At 41.8% G+C, this 14,905-nt stretch overlaps 2 non-coding genes across 2 annotated transcripts; one reads left to right on the top strand and one right to left on the bottom strand.

The window, feature by feature from the left end:
- Positions 1–877: 877 nt before the first annotated feature.
- On the bottom strand, positions 878–949 carry TRNAE-UUC. Its single transcript has one exon. It is a non-coding gene; the product is annotated as a tRNA-Glu (tRNA).
- Positions 950–4,139: 3,190 nt separating this feature from the next.
- TRNAV-CAC lies at positions 4,140–4,212 on the top strand. Its single transcript has one exon. It is a non-coding gene; the product is annotated as a tRNA-Val (tRNA).
- The last annotated feature ends 10,693 nt before the right edge of the window (positions 4,213–14,905 follow it).

Raw genomic sequence — 14,905 nt, 5'->3', positions numbered from 1 at the left:
CCTAAACCATTAGGAAACTATAGAAAGGGAAGAGCAAAGATTTGAGGAATGATCACAGAAAGGAGAGAGAGAAAGAGAAAACCAGTAAGAAGGAAAAAGGAAGGACGAGAGACAGAGAAGGAGGGAAGGAGGGGAGTAGGGATGAAAAGAAGACTCCTGTGACCACTGCACCCAACACCACTCATTATTTCGAAATATTCTTCAGATAAATTTCTAACACCGAACTAAAGCATTCCGAATGATGATCTTGTAGAAATCCTATCTAAAAGGAGCTGTCGTTGTTCCCTGGTGGTCTAGTGGGTAGGATTCGGCGCTTTTATTGCCGCGCCCCGGGTTCTATTCCCGGTCAGAGAAGTTTTTCTCCCATCAGACCTTTTACAAAGCACCACACCCCTGACCTGTCACACCAACAACTTTAAGTAAGCCTTCAACCGAGGAGTAAAGTGCCAGTGAAAAGCGGAGAAAGAGTCTCCAGAACAGATTCAGACTCACCTAAGTTGACTCCACATTTCTCCAATACAAGTTATTTCTGCACTTAACAAGTGAGTTCTTTCACATGATTTCTTTTTATTAAGATTTGCTCGCATAGACACCGTTTCAGTAATGAATGTAATTTCCCCACTTCACTAAGAGCAGTTACATTCAGAGATGTGAACTGCCCAGGCCATTTCATCAGACACACTGCAAGACGCAGTGCTTTGTTTTGTAGAAGGACACATTTCTATAACTTTTACTTTATTTGTAAGACCGGAACTTTACCTATTAAAATAAGTTACATACAACAGGCCCCAGGGACCTCTTTCTGTGCTTCTGGAAATTGAAAAACAAAAGTAACTTTCTGTGTAACTCGATCTCGAGGTTGAAAAGCAATACTAGCTTCCCTGACCGGGAATCGAACCCGGGCCGCGGCGGTGAAAGCGCCGAATCCTAGCCACTAGACCACCAGGGACCACTGAAAAGAACAACGGGTGCAGGCTTTCATAGTAAATAAACTTAGGTGTGACTAACCATCATAGAAACTAAAGAGTATCTGGAAAACGGCCTTCATATTTTAAATAATTTTATCTTTGAACATATGCTTTGTAGCTGGAATCCCACAGAAGAATGACGCCTGTGCAAAAGCAGAAACGATGTCAGGAAGACTTGTCCGTTAGCCTTGTTGCGTGTAAGCTACAGGATTTGCTCTGTGGGCCTGTACCGAAACCAGTGGACACATATGGAGTGGGAGTCCAAAGCGAGTAAAAGGTCAGCACCAGACTAACCAACTAAGTAAGCCGAGCTGAGAGCTGTAACAGATCCTACTTCATCTTCTAAGCAGTTCATCAAAAACAGTTGTTCTCTTGGAAAGGCTGTATAATAGAGTGAAATGTAAAAGCCAGAAAAGCTCATTTCAAAACTCTAGCTAACGGATCACATCTTATCTTACTTGCAAGTTTAATATTCAGTTTTCTTCCCGATGCTATCACTCCCCAAATGAAGACTAATTTTATAACACATTTTGCCTCCCCATCACTGCCATGTGTACCACAAAGAAAACTTCCACCCATTGCCTTCTACCCCAGAATTCTTAAGTTGCACAGGTACTGGGGTCAAAAGCAGGAGGATGTGGTGGAAGATACTGAACAAGGAGACAGCTTAAATTCAGGGACAGAATTCAGTTTTAAAGGGAAATAGAGTCTTGGCCCTCACTGGTGGTGTAATGGGTTAGGATGCAGCACTGCAAGCTAGCTACAGCCACCTCAGGGTGAGCTGGATCCCTAGCTCTGGAGGTGACCTACATGGCACCCCAGACCTCTCCTTATCCCACCCCACCCCTTCAGTAGTGTACTTAGTCCATTTGCCTGTTCTGCTCCCCTGTTCTGTTTCTGGTGAATCCTCTCACAGCCCCTGCACCTCTGGCCTGTACCCCAGTTCTGTATGCACAAATAAATAAATCTTTTTTTTTTTTAAAGGGAAGTAGAAGCTTGAGATTTATGAGAAGCTCAAAAGCAGAAGGTTGGGGTGATTCAACTCAGAATGGAAAAGGAACTTCAGCTTCCTGTTGTTGGAGAGGTCTCACCACTTCTGCCCAGAAAGAGGTCATTAACTTGCCACTGTCACCATCTGCACAGAGAAACAGCTCCCACCATGCATTGCCTGTGGTCTCAGCCTTGCCCCAGCATTCCCCCCTCCTTTTCCCTTCTCACGGTTACCCTGAATTTGTTAGCATAGCGTTTGTGTAGGATTAATCTGACCCTAATTTCAGGAGTCAGTCCTAACTGCCTTAAACTAAGCAGCTTGTCCCATCCCCTTTATCTATAGTACGGTTTTGTTCAATGAGTTTTGACATAGAAAAAAAGTACTTTTTCTTGTAAGATATGAATAAGAAAACCTGTGGCCTGAATTGCCAATGGTGAAATTTGGGGAAGGAATGGACAGTCTGCCTAGAAATGTAGTTCACATGGAGGAAGAAAAACTGGAGAAATCAGGGAAATGTTTTGAACTGTGTATCAAGAATTGCCTAAAGCCAAATCCCTTTATTTATGTATTTCCCTTTAATTATTTCAGCCAATTGATGCATTTTCTGTTAAGATGCATTAAGCTGATAGTCTCCACTATCCACTGAGAATTCGGTACACAAACCCTTTTCACATTCTACATAGCCTTACCTTTCCTCCTCTGTACTCTATTGCCTTCAACTCCTAAAATCCTGTACAATAGATTCCCCAAGAAATTCAGAGCAAGATTTTCCAGTATGTGTCACGTGGACACATGTCCTATTTTGAGCTGAGGCCAACCAAGACCCTGCAGTCTCACAGGAAATTTTTCCTACTCCCTTAATTAGCTAGAAGAATTAAAAAATCAGGAGTATTACCAAAAATTACAGTTTTGTCTTGTTTCTACTACAAATCACCACCTATCAGAGACACCTACCTGCATGGCAGGTCTTAGTCATATGAGTTACTTTCTCATCTTGTAAGCCTCACCTCCATCCACTTTCTCCTTGAAGCTAGAGGTTTCGAGCCTATTCTTTAACTCAGGATATATATTCCCTGTTTTCCTCATTGTCTTTGTGATCCACATCTATTTAGGTCTGTAAATAATTTTTTGTATGCTGTTAATTTGACACTGGAGCAGCCCAGGAACCCAGAAGAATAGGAGGTAATGTCCTCTTCTTAACAATCCCTTCTCTGTTGCTTTTTCATTCCACACACACATTCTTCTCCAGGTTCTTGCCAGATTAGAGAACCAGAAACAGTTCCCCCAAAGGGAGACATATAGACCCCTAGACATTGGTATCTTCCCAAACCTGTTAAGTCTTCACAGCTGTTTTGGTTATTCTCTCCTCCATCTAAGTTTAATTTGCTGATACCTTTCTCACATGGTGTCCCTAAATTTAATTTACGGATACCTTTCTCACATGGTGTCCCGGAAATGTCCCTACCTAATGTCTCCACAGATATTTTCAACTGCAACCCTAAATTTATTTGACCTCGGTTGTCAAGGAATTGAGATCCCACATACAGTTCACAGAGGTTTCTTGAACCCGTCATGCATTCTCTCTCCAGCTTCTTTAATCTGCTCTCTCCTCTCTTTCCTTCCTGCCTACTCCGATTATGAAACGGAGCTCACACAAGACCAGACTGGCCTGGGAATAACAGAGTAATAGACTCTCCTTGTTGTTAACTCTGCTCCAGTTTAGGCAAGACACTGTTACTTAGCTCAGTGTCTTTAAAGACTTTCCTTGTAGTAGTGCTGCAAACACCAAGTAAAGACAAAAGCGTGCAGTGCCCTCTAAATTAAAGGCAGACGAGTGCATTTTTATTGTTTCAAACGTAGCAGGTTTCCGGATTTTGGCCAAACCGGTCATCTGTCTATTGCAGCCTGTGGTCATTGTACCACTTTTCTCCAGTCCCGAAACGACGGTATCAGGTGTCAGCGGGGTCATGATCCTGGCGGACTCCGCTCCAAGTTTCTTCGCGACCTGAGGGATTAGGAGTGGGGCCAAACCTTGATGGAAGCCAGAGTCCGGTCCAAGCTCGGCTTTTCAAGGTGGTTGGTCTTTGAGTGGGAGCACCGAAATTTGCGGTGGCCGTGTCCCGGCAGGAACAGGGACAGGAAATGCACTTCCAGTGTGGCTGAGCAACGCTCGCCGCAGCGTTTCCGTAGTGTAGTGGTTATCACGTTCGCCTCACACGCGAAAGGTCCCCGGTTCGAAACCGGGCGGAAACAAGGTTGTGGGCTCTTTTGTTTTGTTTTGTTTTTTGTTTTTGTTCTTCTTGAATCCAAAAGGAGTCGCGGGTGATCCAAGGTGTCTTGACCAGCAGGCGCTTAGGCAATCACTGGCCCGTTAGCCCCGGTGTTGGCTTTTCTGACCCTGGAAAACGAGTTCATGAATTCAGCGGGTTCCTACCTAGCTCCCGGAAGACCAGGTACTGGGGCAGAACCAGTTCCGAAAGACCGTCGCTCTTTCCGACCGTATTCAAGCTCTTTCGTGACCGCCACGGATCCGTGTCCTTGAGAGAACTCACAAAGTTGTTCTGAGACCTGATCACACCCTGGTGACTCGTTACCCTGATGTCTGATTTTAGTGCCCAACTACTGTCGCTGCTCTTCACCCTCCCAAAATCTTCCTTCACTGTGTTTCTTTTCTCAAGTTAAGCTGTCCACTTCTATCTAATTGTCTTAAAGATTGATAGTTCTTTCTCCTCTCTCCACAGGAAATACCGGGCCTTTGGTTCTAAATTCAGCCAGAAACAGTTATTTTCACCACCCAGCCTCCCCAGAATGGGGTGGAGGAGGCAAATGAACTAAATAAACACTTAGGCAAAGGAGATAAACGGATGGCATGAGAAGATAGTCAACGATTTTAATCACTAGAATGCAAGTCAGAAGACGGTGAGTTATCACTATTCTGTATTAGAATGCCTGCCTACCCCAGGGGCAAAGGTGTGGAGAAACCAGGACTCACCCTGACTGTGGGGATATAAAGTGGTACATTCATCCACTTTAGAGGAAGTTCATCAGTTTCTTTAAACGTTATACATTATTACACTATTACAATATAATTCAGTTATTCAGCCCCGGTGTATTTATCTATAAGAAAATAAAGCAAATCCCCACAAAAATAAAAAACCTCTCACACACCTTTTCTTAGTAGCTTTATTTGTAGTAGCCCCAAACGGGGAGGGGGGGGATTGGTGGGGGGAACCAAATACCAATCCAGAAATGAAGACAAATTGTGGTTTATCCCCACAATAAAATACCAATTGGAAAAAAAGAAAAGAAGGAAAGAATAGTAATACACAAATATTAATCTCATAATAATTAAGTTCAGTGAAAGAAGCCTAACCAAAAAAAAAAAGTATTATGTGACTCCACTTACTTAAAGTTCTAATTAACATTTATTATTTAAAATTTAAATTTAGTTAAAATTCTAGAAAAAGAAAACTAAATGACAGCAAATCAGTGGTTTGCTTGAAGGGGTGGGGTGGGGGTCGGGGTGGGGGTGGGTGGTAACTGTAGGCATTGAGGATTAGAAAGGGCCCAAAGAAATTTGCAGGGCATTGGTCATATTCAGTCTCTTAATTTTGCAGAGCTACATTATGACTTTCACTGGCCCTAGGCCCTTTGATCTTTAGGCTTGAAGGTCAATACTACTTCTGTTGTAAACATTAAAAACCTTTTAAAATCTATCGATATAGGAGAGTTTCTAGTTGCATTAGTACAAAGTTGAATGCTTTTACCTTATATAAAAATATTTTCTTTGATTAAAATTATTTTCTTTAGAATTTAAAGGTTTCTTTAAAAATAGTCATTTGATAAACATGGAGCTTCCATATGACCCAGCAATCCCATTCCTAGGTATCTACCCAAAAGACACAAAAACACTGATTCAAAAAGATACCTGAATTCCCATGTTTATTGCTGCTTTATTTACAATTGGAAAGACATGGAAACAAACCAAATACCCAAAAGTAGATGACTGGATTAAAAAGATGTGGTACATATATACAGTGGATTATTACTCAGCAACCAAAAAAAAATAAACACATGCCTTTTGCAGCAACATGGATAGAGCTGGAAAAGATCATGCTTAGTGAAATAAGCCAGAAAGAAAAGAAAAAATGCCAGATGATTTCACTCATAGCAGGAGTATAATGGATCAAGCGAGAAAATAATAATAATCATGAACAGCCATATACCAGAGACATTTTATGGGGGTGGAGTAGGGAATGGGATCAAAAACAGTGGGAGGAGGGAAATGCACTGGACTGTGGTGATGGCACACGGGTGATCTGGTGATGGGAAACCCAAGGGGATTATAACTGAGATGGAAAATGCACAAAAAGATGTAAAAATAAACTATTATATATAAATAAAAAAATTAAATAAAGCCATTTGAATTTAATTTTAAAAAATTAAAACATTTTTTATGTGTATATCTACTGTACCTAATGGGCAAAGCAGTGCTAGATTGTAAGGATGATTTCACCAATCTATACATGTGTCAGAATTGAACAACTTGGATGTTTTAAATGTGGCTCGTTATGTCAAGTTTGCCTTTATAGAGTTGGTGAAATGTTTTTAGCACTTCTTAGGTGAGGGGAATAGTCAATGCCTGTTTTGGGACTCATTAAATGCATATTTTTAATTTTTATTAAAAATTTTGTATGAAACAAAAATGTATCCACAGCTCGTCTGTCTGTGTTGGCAAAAAGCTGAACGTATTATAAAACCAGGCAGAGAATAACAGTTTTAAATCACTCTTCATTTTGCATATTACCCTGCTTTGAAATCAAGTCTCCAAGATATGTTATTTATTGAAAACAACTCAGGTGAAGAGCGGTGTGTATAATAAGCAGTATTTGGGTAGGGAAATATATTTATATACTAATGTATATATAAGTGTATGTACAAATTGTCCATGAAGGGCAAATGAGACGCTGGCTGTTTCTGGGAAAGGGAATGAGGAAGTGTGTAGCGCTGAAGGAGAGGTAGTTTCCTTGAAGACTATACTTTCTTAAGGTTTGCGTCTTTATTTAGTTTATGTCAAATGTTTTTAAGATAAGAAAATACCATGAGTACTTGCTTAGGAAGCACATATACTAAAACTGGAAGGATACAGAGATTAGCATGATCCCCACTCAAGGATGACTCACAACTTTGTAAAGCGTTCCATATTTTTTTGGTTAGAATTATTCATAATTAATGGATTAGGAACTCCCTGTTAATCGCATATTGTGTCACTTTTATAATGTTATTTCAAGCTACTCAGTATATTAAACTTAATTGTTTACTTTCTAAATAGAATTTTGTGTGTAGAAGATAATTTTAGCAAGAATAAAAGTAATTCATTTACAAAGAAAAGAAAATACCATGAAGACCAACTAGAAAAGGTAAGTGTATGTAACTAACTTTACATGAAGGAGACAGGGCCACACAGCCGGGTAGGTAGACCACCTCCGCAAGGCCAGAGGTGTTGTGAACGGGAGGAAGAGTCTACTAGGTACAGGTGAGATTACAGAGTACATTTTCACCACGAAGACGAATAATATGGTCAATTTATGATTAAAAAAACCGCGCCTTTCTAAAATTAATTTGACACAGTCACTTCTCCCTGCTCCTGGAGTGTGCAGGGCCCCTAGGTCCTTTCCGCAGGCCCCACCGGCCCACAGGCGGAATGCGCCGAGGCATTTGAGCCACAAGGAGGCGTCAGGAACCCCAGACCCTGCTCTGACTCGCGAGTGTGGTCCCCGCGGGCGGAGGCGGGCGCCGAGCCCAGGGGAAGGCAGGTTCGAGAGCGCCTGCCCGCACACCGCAACCCCGCCCGCCTAGCCGCGCGCCAGACGTGGGCGCCGGAGACAGGGGTCAGGGCCCGGTTAGTGCTCGCCGGAGAAGGGCCCAGGAACCAGGGTGCACACCCGGGCTATCCTCTCAGCCCAAGCTCGCTGGGTTTCCAGCTAACCCCGCCCCCAGCAGCATGGCCCCGCCTCCTCCCCGTGACGTGTAGGATGCTCCCGCCCCCAGTCTCGTATAGCCCCGCCTTCCGCCCGCCTCGCCCGGGCGGGAGCTCGGTCTAGCTGGTGGTGCTGTCAGAACAGCAAAGTTGGAAGAGCTGATGGCGGGTCGACACAGTGGGGGCGATGTGAGCCCTGTGTGAGCAAAATGGAACAAACGCAGCGGGAATGGCGGGTAGGGAGATCTAAATGCGGTGAGCAGATCTAAACGCAGGGAGCCTCTCTGGGGCTTCCCGGCTGGACCCGGGAGATGGAGAGCCCATTCACCTGGACACATTCCACTCGTGCATGTGGTGTGTTCTAGCTAGTCCTCGGGTTCACTCTGGCTCCTCAGTCTCCACCACAACCCTCTCATCCCACTTACAGGTGTACTGCTTAAAAGGGTCTATGCACGTTTACCCAACCAGCAAAATTCTGGTTCAAAAGAGGTCAGCAGTCTTCTAATTAAATAGTTTCACAGTCTTAAATTTGCTAATAGATACGTTCTCATCATCACGTTTGTCTTACATTTACTTTGTATCACACTAAGCCACGATGTTCATTCACTTAATCATTTAACTGCCTTATGCGATAGTCATCAAGAAATAAAGGTGTACGGAAACATGCCTGTGATGGAAATAGATTCGCACTCATTTCATTTATAAGTATCCTGCACAAATCCGATATTAAACCGAACATCACTGGAGACCAGTTCCACAGAGAATGCACTTTACTTAGAGTCTTTGGAGGGGACAGCTGTGATGGCCAAGGGAATGTGAATCCCTTCCCATCTAAAGACAAAGTGGATTGCCTGGGGGAACTACGGAGAAGATTGGAGTTGAGGTCCCTTACCACAAAATACCAGGAACAAGTCAACCCAACAATTTGAGAGTGGTAAGATCCCAGAGGCCGGCCACCTAAGGAATCTGAGGTTGCCTCCTTCCCTGATCCTCTAGGTCATGACAGCTCTGCTTTCCCCTACATGCCACCTTGAGGAGGATAAAGGAATGTTCTGGTTATCTATTGCTGTAAGTAGCCTCCTCAAACTTAGTGGATAAAGTGACAGCCAATTTTTTTTTCCAGATTCTTCTTTTTTTATTTACAAAACTTTATTTTTACATTTTTTTTCCATCTCAATTGTAATCCCCGTGGGTTTCCCATCACCAAGTCACCCGTGGTGACAGCCAATTTATTATGCAGTGAGTCAAGAATTTGAAAAAGATATAGTAGAGACAGCTTGTCTGCTCCCAAATCTCCATAGGTGACTTGATGGGTGGGGACTGGAATCATCTGAAATTGCTCACTCACTTGAGGTATATGGAGTTTTTGTTGGTGTTGACTGAGGTCTCAATTGGGGCTCTCAGCTACTCTTGTTCTCTTCATGAGAGCTCTCTGCATCCAGGGTGGCTGAATTCCAGAAGAGAGCTTCCCTAGAGTCAAAGAGAAGTTGTACCACCATTTTTGACCTTGTATTCTTCTACTCCTCAATAAGAAGTATATTAACATCATGCTTAAGAACTGTGGTGTGAAATATCTTGTTTCAGTCCTCTTGAAAAGCACAGTCTGCCGCTGGAGGGGGAAAGATGAATGATGAAAAGACCAAGCACTTACCTAGTAGGGGGACTAACTTAAACTCCAACATGATGCTTTAGTTATCTGCTTCTTTATAACCACTTCAAAATATAGTGACCTAAAATAATAATTTAATACTTTTCATGGTTCTGTGGGTTGACTGGAGCTCATCTGGGCTGATGAGAGTTTGTCTGGAATGATCAAAATAGTTTTAGGCCTCCCTCCACATGGCCTTTGTCTCTGGCAAAGTAACTGGGTTTCTGATATGGCTTCCAAAAGAGAAAGTCCCAACCAAGGGAGACAGAAGCTATAGATACATTACGGCTTCCCCTGGGAAGTTATATATCAGGACTTCCATCCCATTCTATTGTTCAAGATGGTTCCCAGAGCCAACCTAGATTCAAAGCAAAATATTTTTATCTCTGGAAACACACTTACCACTGCTACTTAACACTAAAAATAGAGAGCTCTCCAACTGGGCAGTTTAATCTTCTATTATTTCTTCCCATCTTGTAGGATAGAAACTTAATGGTGAGGTGTGATCAGTTATAAAATGTGCTATATTTCCCCTCTGCTTATCTGAGTTTAATGAGTAATTTGTGAGCCACTATGTAGCTCAATATACTGGTCTGCATTACAGAAAGCTTAGTTATTAGGAAATAAAACTGGAGAACAAACTTGGATCAGGAATAGAATAGAAAATCTCCTACCTACATCTATCCATCTCATTAGCTCCTGCTGAAACAGACCCCAGGTGAGCTCAATGGGCAATTAAGACTCCTAAGCCTCTCGCCTGCTATCTCTTTCCTTCACCTTGACTCTTTCAATCTACCATCTTTCACCTTCACACTATTTCAAGTCTACCATTTTTCCCCACCTAACTTGCAGAAGATGCCTTGTGGGTTTCTGTGCTTCCATACTGTTATCTTCGAGGCAGTCTCCCTTTATGTATCTAAGATCCTAAGAATACATCTTTAATACCCTACAAATGTTTACATAATTTCTTACTAATATTCTTAGATCAAACCTGGAAGAGAATTTAGAAATCGACCCTTTCAGGGGACTTCCCTGTTAAAGTGCAGCATTGTGAAGCTAGCTGCAGCCACTTCAGCACAAGTTCACAAGTTTGATCCCTGGCCAGGGAGCTGACCCACATGGCCCAGCAGACCTCTCCTGTCTCACCTGCTGCTGCCCTCAACAGTGTATTTCAGTCCATCTGCCTGTTCTGCTCCTCACTCTGTCTCTGGTGAATCTTCTCACACTCTGCAACCCTGGCCTGTATCCTAGTTCTGTATTCACAAATAAATAAATAAAAAAAAAAAAGGAAGAAGCCAACCCTTTCATTTTCACGATGAGAAAACTGAAACTCACAGAAACTTAACAGTTGCTCAAAGGCATAATGGTTAGGGTGGGGCTTAAGACTTTCTAATCTGGCCATCTTTGTCTTCATAACATTACCTTTCAAGTAAAGAGGGAAAACACATTATTATAATGATACCTTACATTTTTGTAATTTCACTTGATCTTAGCCAAAAGGCCAAGAAGCAATTATACTTTTCAAATCTTTAATTTTTAAAAATCTGATTTTATCTCTAATCCTATGAAGTAGGAGAGTAGGTGTTATTATTCTCCACTGGTAAAATGACATATGCGAGGCTTGGCATGTCATCCGAGGCCACGACTAAGTGGTGGAATTGGACTTAAGGATAAAAGCCTTCAAGCTACTCCTTTGGGGTTTTAAAATTTGTTTTTGTTTTGGGGTGAAAATCACAAAAGAATACATTTATTGTAACAATCAACACAAAAATGTATGAGGAAAACTTAAGAATAGCAAAATGGTGGCAACAGTATAAAAAAGACTTAATTAACTGCCTTTGAAGAAAATTAAGATATGTGATACCACGCAGTAAGAATAAACTAGAAACATGCTACAAGACATAATTACAACACATGACTGATAAAGATGATCTCTTTATCAATTTATCAAATTGATAAGAAAAAACACAAACCAATAGAAGCAAAGGACAGGAATAGACAACTCATGCAAAAGAAATTCCATGTGCCAATAAATAACACACAATAAGGTGCAAGTAGTCAAGAAACTGGTAATTAAAAACATAATGATGTTTATGTTTCCACTCATCAGCCTGGTCTAAAGAGAAACAGTGATCATAATTAGGGACTGAAAGGATGGAAGAAAAAAAGGCACTTTTGTATCTTTCTAGTGGCATGTAAAATGTTACCTTTTATTTATTTATTTTTAAGACTTTATTTGTGCATACAGAAATGGGGTACAGGTCAGAGGTGCAGGGATGGGCAGTGAGAGGATACACCAGAAATAGAGTATGTAACAGAACAGACAGATCTACAAGGTACACTGCTGAGGGGAGCAGCAGGTGAGACAGGAGAGGTCTGCCAGGCCATGTGGGTCACATCCAGGGCCAGGGATCGAACTCGCACTGAAGCGGCCACTGCTTGGCTTGGCTTTCACAGTGCAGCGCACCAACCTGATTGTTACCATTTTTTGAGTTTTTTTTTAATTATATTAGTTTATTCTTACATATTTTTGTGCATTTTTCCATCTCAGTTGCAATCCCCTTGGGCTTCCCAACTGTTACCTTTTAAAAGCAACCTAGCCTTATATAGGGCCTCTCTCTGCTAAAGAAGTTAAATCTCTTCACTATTGAGCTATCACCAATGACTATAGCACAAGTCCCATCCCCAGCCAGGGAGCTGACCCACATGGCACAACTCTCCTGTCACCTGCCGCTCCCCTCAGCAGTGTATTTCAGGACATCTGCCTTTTCTGCTCTCCACTCTGTCCCCAGTGAATCCTTTTCTCTCCTCTACACCCCTCCCCCCACTTCTAGCCTACATCCCAGTTCTTTTTTTTTTTTTTTTTCCTTTTAAAGACTTATTCATGCATGAGCTTTATGTATGCCCCAGAGGAGCCCAGGACACAGGACACTCCCACTGTCCCCCAGCAGGACATTTCTCCCTTCTAGGACTGAAGAGGCTGTAACAGTGCCTTTCCCTGACAGGCCTCTGAGAAGGCAAAGCTCTTACTCTTCTAAAGGGATGCCTGCCTCTCTGCCCTTCCCTTCTCATCACTGTCCCAATCTCCCTCCAGGCACTGCATCGTGGGAGCTGCTTCTCTGCGCAGATGGTGACAGTGGCAAGTTAATGACCTCTTTCTGGACAGAGGTGGTGGGACCTCTCCAACAACGGGAAGCTGAAGTTCCTTCCCCATTCAGAGTTGAACTTCTCCTTTTGAACTTCTCATAAATCTTAAGTCCCCACTTCCTTTGAAAACGGAATTCTCTCCTTGATTTTCTGCTGTCCCGTACCTCGATAGCTCCTGTTCTTGACCCTGGTACCCTAACAATTGAAGAAATCTGGGGCAGGAGCCAATGGGCAAAGGGTTGCTTCCTTTGAAGGGCAGGGTGCCAGGGACTTAGATTAGTGAAACTAATCTCCACTAGAGGGAGACATTGTCTGAAGAAAGGAAAGTGGACAGGAAATGTGCGACATTGGGAGTAGAGGATTCATTCTCATTTATACAGGGTTTTGTTGTTTTTCTGGTTAGCCAAATGTTGTTGTTTTTTTAAAAAATCTTTGGTTTGTAAAGTGATCAGAATTCACTTCTTTTAAAGACTTTCTTTTTAAAGACTCATTTATTTATGCATACAGAACTGGGGTACAGGCCAGAAGTGCAGGGGCGGTGAGAGGATTCACAAGAGACAGAGACAGAGTGGGGAGTAGAACAGACCGACTGATGAAGCACACTGCTGATGGGAGCAGCAGGCAGGTCAGGAGAGGTCTGCCGCGCCATGTGATCACCTCCGGGGGTATGGAACTCATGCTGGAGTGGCTTTAGCTTCTTAGTGCTGTGCTTTCACCTGCTGCACCACCATGGAGGGCCCCAAAATTCTTTTTTTTTTTTTATTTTAGAGATGACTTTTGTTTTTCAGTTAGTTTTATGTTGTAATCCTGTAAAATTATAACTATCCCAAAATCAATTGACAAGGTATAGTCAAAGTTCTTTATCTTCTACCCCTGACCTTTCCAATTGATTTCTTCCTTTTGCTTAAAAGTAATCACTCTTTAATTATACTGCTTTTCCCCTATCATTTTATATTTCAAATACATGTATTTATCTCTCTCTCTTAACAAGCAATAGTATGCTCTCCATGTGTCCCTATACCTTGCTTTATTCACATAAAAGGATTCTTGGGGATTACCCCAGAGTGGCCGCTTCCTCGGTACAGTTTTTCAGCTCAGTTGCATTTACCATAGTCTTTTGTTAACAGACATTTGGGCTGTTTCTATTCTGTAGCTGTTATAAGTATTCTGTAGCTGAATTTAATAGTTACATTTCTTTTATTTCTGCCAGATTAACTTTGGGATATATTTCTAGAAGTGGGATTGCCTAATCAAAAGCCATCATTTACTCTGCTAGCTAATTATTGCTTAATCATGGAGGCTGTATTATTTTCCACTTCCACAGTCCACAGCTTAGAGAACCTATTTCTTCACAACCTGGCCACAGAGTGCCTGATCAAAATTTTGGATTTATTCCATTCTCATCGGTGAGACATCATATTGTCACAGAATATTTACTGGCACTGAACAGTACTGAATAATTATAATCATAATCCCTGCTTAATTTTTTTTTGAGCTCTGGTATATATTTGTTTTATTTTTTAGCCTTCCCGGATCTCTTCATTTTACATATTTCTCTTTTATACAACATGGCATTGGATTTGATTTTTCTAGTCAATGTGAAAATCATTTTCATTTGACAGATATGGTAAGCCCATTTATATACTTATTGGTGTCAATCTATATGTTCTCAGATCTGCCTCATTATCTTTTATTTTTATATATTTATATCTTTCACCAAGTCTATTTTATTTGCTTCTTTCCTCCCTTCCCTTCCCTTTGTTAAAAAAATATTCCTCTGGTATTCAGGAAGAGTTTATATTTTTGTCCTAATGGTTATCTTAATACTTGTATATAATACACAAGTTCTCTCTCCTTTTGGTTATTGTCTATATGAGATAACAGAAAACTAGACGTTGATCTCTAGCGTGGCTCCTTTGCACAGTGCTCCTAAAACCCTTGTGATTTCCTAAGCGATGAGAGCAATAGGAGCTTTTGTTCTAATATTTGGAGTTTGATCCCAGTTCCTGATACAAGAATCTCTTCACTCCAACCCCACAGAATGTCCTGAGTGATAGAAGTGTTTTTCTTTACAATGAGGTGACTCTTGGACCCTAGATAGGAAAACTGGTCACCAGAGAGAGAGAGACAAGGCGATAATTAGCAGCTTAGAATGTTCAGCCCCATGTCCA

This window comes from Condylura cristata, unplaced genomic scaffold (assembly GCF_000260355.1).
Source record: "Condylura cristata isolate star-nosed mole 26May11 unplaced genomic scaffold, ConCri1.0 scaffold00024, whole genome shotgun sequence".
Taxonomy (NCBI): Eukaryota; Metazoa; Chordata; class Mammalia; order Eulipotyphla; family Talpidae; genus Condylura; species Condylura cristata.
Note: the sequence above shows the minus strand (reverse complement) of the source record. Positions and strands in the feature narration are given on the sequence as shown.